The 6,189-nt window shown below is 33.8% G+C and overlaps 1 protein-coding gene across 4 annotated transcripts in view; it reads right to left on the bottom strand.

Moving 5' to 3' along the window:
* The window catches only part of LOC107716552 (disabled homolog 1-like), a 176,802-nt gene that overhangs the window by 103,574 nt on the left and 67,039 nt on the right, over nucleotides 1-6,189 (bottom strand). The gene's annotated exons all lie outside the window — the stretch shown is intronic.

Below are 6,189 nucleotides of genomic sequence, written 5' to 3'. Positions count from 1 at the left end.
TATATATATATATATATAATACTTTATTCAGAAAGGATGCATTAAATTGTTTTAAAGTGCCCTTAAATTGTATTAAATTAAACTGCACAAAATGTTTCTATTTCAAATAAACTATTTTCTTTCGATCTTTTGTTTCCACAAAAATATTAATCAGATATCCAACACACCCTAGCAACCTGTAAAGCAATTTTTTGCTCCACTATGGTTCATAAAATAAGTTTTTTTTTTTTTTATAAAATAAAATATAAACCAAAAAAATAAATACAAATGCAGCAGTTGGCATTTCAAATATAAGCAACAGATGCAATAATCCTTTATTTATTTATCTATCTTATCTTATCTTAAAAGCGTAAAAGACTTTACAGTTAATATTTGAAATGCCTAAAATAAATGAGAATTGTATGTATTTCTTTATATTTAAATATAATTTGAATATAAGCAAGTGAAACTAGACTGGAGTAATGATGCTGAAAATTCAGCTTTGCATCACAGGGATAAATTAAATTTTAAACTATTCAAATAAAAACTAGTTAATTTTATAATAATATTTAACAATATAATGTTTTTACCATATTTTGATTAAATAAATTTAGCCTCGGTGAGCATAATAGACATCTTTCACAAAATAAAATAATATAAATCTCACCAAACGCCATCTGTTGAACAGTAGTGTAGAACTGTTAGCATTGTACTGTTAGTGTTGTATGAGTAAAAAATGAAAATAATAATAATAATGAAAAATAAAGTGGTTTCTTTCATTTTCAGATTTTCTTTTCTTGTATTCAAATTCCACTGCATCTTGTTTTCTATCTCAATTCAAATTCAGGATTTAAACTGGAATTAAATAAAAGGCATTTTCAAATGAAATCTAAATGGTGCACATCAATGGAGATAACAGTACAGTCACATGCATTGAGCCAATGAGCACAGAGAAGCGATCTGCTTTGGTTTCATTCCAGTTCTATTCCTGTTAATTTGAAAATCCTTTCCATGTTTATTCTTAGTCCATATGTTTGATGAAATGGTGTTGCCATAGCCCTCCCACTGGCAATGAGCCTCCATCTAAAGCTGCCAGTCACTGATTTGTGGCAAAAAAAAAAAAAAGGAAGGAAAGATGGAATGAGAGAAGTTAATATGGAAGAGAGACAGAGATCTGGACAGCTTAATGATCAGTCTCAGAGCTTAATAAACCCCTGCATGTCAACTCTGACAGTGAGCCACATCTTCAACAAAAGACCAGTCCAAGAAAACACAGCACCATTCAGAATCAAATCAATTAAGCTCTCGGTTCTGGTGATTACAGTATCTCTATCGAACAATACCACAACACTTAGAGACACACTCGATACACTATATATTTAATATTCCTGCTCTTACGTGTATGTCTACCACTAAAGCGTTTGTTTGACAGGAGGTGCAGTGTGAATCTGACAACTTCTCTAAAAATACAATAGACAACATACCGCCCCCTGCTCTCGGTAACAATGTTGCATCTTATAATGGAGGCAGGGTCCATACAGGCATATGTGTGAAATTGCAGTTTGCTTTAATACATTCATATGGCTTCAATCGCGACAAGATCATGAACACAATAACAGCAATCATCACGTTATGGAAGCGGCCTCCTCTTTTCTTCCCCTCCTTTGTACTTCCTTTTTTCCACTTTATATGTACTTGTATTACAAAATCTACATTTACAGTGTATTCCTGATGTACTTTTGGTGTAATTTTTAGTTTAGCAGTTCCACAATTCATTACAATTAAATATAAAGGGTATACTGTGACTTCAAGAGAAGAAAATAAACTGATGTAGCTGCATGTGCTGGGAAATGACACTGATTATCTGTGTCTGTATTACAGTAATCTATTGCATATTTACAGATTAACTGTAATAGCGTGATGTCCACAGTAACACGCCAGTGCTTAGTTTCCCAGCATGTATTGCAGCGTGAATAAACTACAGCCTGATCTCATGAAGAATGTGACTATTTATAGATTTTTGCAAATATTTTGTGCTGTATTTTACAGTAGTTTCCATGTGAAATGTTTAATGTTCCATTCACTTGCTCATAAATGGATCTTGATGTTAAATTAGATTTACATTATATTTCAATATAAAATTGAAGCATTTAAGGCAGCCATTTTTGTGTGGACTATCCTTTTAAATTAAATAAACACAAAAATATATACAAATATACACAATAATAAAATAAATCATACTAAAAATAAATTGCATATAAAATTGCATAAAAAATTGCAATGTCAATATGGGGTGCTGTGTGTACATTAATGAGGAAAAAAAATTAACTTAAATGATTTTAGCAAATGGCTGCAATATAACAAAGAGTGAAAAATTTAAGGGGGTCTGAATACTTTCCGTACCCACTGTATATATATATACACACACACACACGCACACACACAAAAGGATATAGCTTTTTTTGCAGATTTTTCTGATGATTTGTTTGTTTGTTTGTTTTCACTGATTTTTTTAGTTTGTAGTCTATAATTATTCTTTTTTTTAGTTAGTAGTCCGCTGTGTTAAAGCAGAACATGACCTAGCCCGTTTAGATTTCACAGTATAATTCTGAACAGAGTATTTTATGTAGGGATTTTCACTGTACCCTTTCCAGCTACATGAAACACACACACACACACACACACACACACACACACAGGTTTGTTTTTGTGAAAAGTGGGGACATCCCATAGGCGTAATGGTTTTTCTACTGTACAGACCGTATATTCTATTGCCCTTCACCAACCCTACCCCTAAACCTACCCCTCACAGGAAACTTTGTGCTATTTCAGACTTTTGTGTGTGTGATTTATATGCGTTTTGAAAAGTGGGGACATGGGGTAATGTCCTGAAAAGTCACCTTCTCCTTGTAATACCTATGTCATACCCTTGTCATTATACAAATTTATGTCCTCATTTGTCACAAAAACGCGCGCACACACACACACACACAAACTTGTCACTTCCTCAATAGCTGAGGTTAAATAAACGGCTTTTTTCACTCCTATTTGCGTTATTAATTAGAAAAAATAAGAAGGGGAGGGACTGAGAGAGAAAGGGGTTTAATGCAGCTGAGATGAGCTCATCAACACCGCAGTGAATGCTTTATTTATTAGTTGCGGTGTTCTAATGTGCCCTAATGACATTCATATTCATTACACAGCCCTCGAACACCCCCCCCCCCTTATATAAAAAAAACAACAAGTGGGCTCCCCCAAAGACCACGGTATAGTTCGAACACTGCCCAAGAGCACTTACTCTCGTGTGTGTGTGTGTGTGTGTGTGTGAGAGAGAGAGAGAGAGAGTGAGAGTGAGAGTGAGAGAGAGTGAGAGAGAGAGAGTTATTAGGGTGTGTGTTTGTGGATGTGTGTGTGTGTATTCTCACTCCTTCTTATTATGCTCTCCCTCATTGGACCTGTGGGATCCAGCTGCACATAAAACCCTGGTTCATTATTCCTCAATTAATTTAGCGGCATGTTTAAAACCTCAGTGTGTGTGTACCAATGTCATTACGCCGATGTAATGCCGAGACTTCGTCTTCAGTGTCCTAATGACTATGATGGTGGGTGGTCTTTACTGTCTACAACTGATTGTTCTTCATGAACAACATTTTACACTGGACAGTGGAGACCCAAAACAGTGTAAAAAAAAAAGTTGTACAAAATTTAATTTTGATAGTCGTAGTAGTTTTTGAGGATAAGAGCATGTCATACAACCAGACTATGTCTGCTTTTGTCTAATTTGAATGTTTGAGATGAATTTGTGGTAAAATACTGAATGTTTCATATTGGATGGATTTTTCTTTTTTTTTTTGACATTAACAATTAACATAATAGAAAGTGTTTTTTCTTCTTCATTTGATTTAAAGCAGGGGTGCCCAAACTTGGTCCTGGAGGGCCGGTGTCCTGCAGAGTTTAGCTCCAACCCTAACCAAACACACATGAACCAGCTAATCAAGGTCTTACTAGGCATACTAGAAACTTCCCGGCAGATGTGTTGAGGCAAGCTGGAGCTAAACTCTGCAGGACACCGGCCCTCCAGGACTGAGTTTGGGCAGCCCTGATTTAAAGGGACAGTTATCCAAAAAATTGAAATTTTGTCAACATTTATTCACCCTCATGTCATTCCAAACCTGTATGATTTCCTTTCTTCTACAGAACATAAAAGAAAATATCTTGACAAATGTTGTTATGTTGTTTTCCCAAACAGTTTTGGTTCCCATTGACTACTACTATGGACAAAAATGCAATGAAAGTCAATGGGAACCAAAATTGTTTGGTTACCAACATTCTTAAAAATATCATGTCATGTTCCACATACAGGTTTGGAACAACATAATAAATTATGACAGCATTTTTGGGTGGACTTTGGGCAGACCACTTAAATTACTTAAACACAAAATAAATAAACAAAATACACAAAATGAAAAATAAAAAATCATACAAATAAATTGTACATTCACAATTTTAAATAATAATAATAAAGTAATAACATAAAAAATCCTTCTTGCCAATGGTCCGAATTTGTGATGGCGCTTCCGTTGTATCCAAAATAAAATTGAAGTCAATAGGAACCAAAAGTGTTTGGTTACCAACATTCTTCAAAATAGGTTTAGAATGGCATGAGGGTGAGTAAATTATGAAAGAATTTTCATTTTGAAGTGGAATATCCCTTTAAAGTATTATTATTATTATTATTATTTAAAATCTACACACATTTAAAAAAAATCATACAATTTTTTTAAAATCATTAAAAAAATAGAAATGTTCTTCCAACTGGTCTTATCTTGTAAATATGACCATTTCAATTATTCAAGGCAGTAACAGGCTACGTTCTCCACTGTTGGCCACCGCTGCATTCTGGGTAAGGCATGTACAGTATGGAGAGAGCAGCTCATAGGAGGATCAGATAATTTATTTGAATGAGGAGAAAGCTGTCATTAACTACATGCTGTAGGTCATAATAAACTGGTTCCCACAGGGGCGGAAGGTCGTTGTCATTAGCAACAGATTAGTGCTGTTTTGTGGTCATAAACAGACGGATTCGTGATAGTTTGCCACTCTCAAATGGTTTCTAGGGTAAAAGACAGCAGATGCAATTACATCCATTCCACAGGGAACAGAGATGCGGGTCAGGCTTGTTATGAAGCTGGTGAAGAGACAGGTGGATGTTGTTTTGTTACTGTTGACTGGTTGAGAATAAGCATTTAGCGCTTAAATATTCAAGGCAATGCAACTGACAGAAGCATATTTGCGTGTATGTGCCTTCTCAGGGGCATAACTGCCTCTGTTTTTGTTTGCTATAGGTTAAAAAAGAAAGGTTAACAATCTAGGCTTCACTGTTGCTTTGTAGATCTACTCTGACCATAAAACATGACAGTTCTTGAAAAACTGAAGACAGTTTGAAGCAATGAAAAGGGTGGGAGGAATCAGATGATCCTCCTGTTGACTTTCCTTAAGTGTATTATTTCTGTATCTGTGATACTTATAAGCAAAATGATCCCACACTAAAAGTTATACTATAAATTACACAACAATTATACAATACAGACATTATATTGCTCGTTTATTGTTTCTGTGAGCATCTGACTGACAGTTTTGCTCATTCTAGAAGTCTTAAAGTGGTCTTATTTGTGAATATTCCAGTCACATCATTGTAGAATTCTGTTTCAATGTATTTTAAAATAAATAAACAAACAAACATTTTGTGAATGTTTCAATTTATTGTCAAATTCAAGTAATTATTAAATAAGTAAAAAAAAACCCTAAATTTATAAACACTATTAAGCTTTTGTGACTCATTGAATTTAAGCTCACATTCACCTTATTAAAATAAATAAGATTTGTGAATGATTCAGTTTATTGTCACATTCACATAATAAATAAATTACATTAACATTTACATTTAGTCAGAAAAACAGATAGAATAGAAAAAGAATAGAGCAAACTAGTGTTAGATGCCTTTTTGATTTTGATAATTGTATAATAAATAAAAAGAAAACAAATAGATAGGATACAAAAAGATTAGAAAAGTTAGTGTTAGTTTTTTATATATAGAGTTAGAGTAGAGAGTGCTAGAGTTAGAGCGTCAAAAAAAGATGGAAGTACGGTGACAGAGAAGTGCAAAGCAAATCACAATTCTGAAAACAAAATAACAAATTACAAACGCAA

Source organism: Sinocyclocheilus rhinocerous, unplaced genomic scaffold, assembly GCF_001515625.1.
Source record: "Sinocyclocheilus rhinocerous isolate Xijiao unplaced genomic scaffold, SAMN03320098_v1.1 scaffold570, whole genome shotgun sequence".
NCBI classification, from domain to species: Eukaryota; Metazoa; Chordata; class Actinopteri; order Cypriniformes; family Cyprinidae; genus Sinocyclocheilus; species Sinocyclocheilus rhinocerous.
The sequence above is the reverse complement of the archived record's forward strand: the minus strand, read 5'-3'. Positions and strand labels throughout refer to the sequence as shown.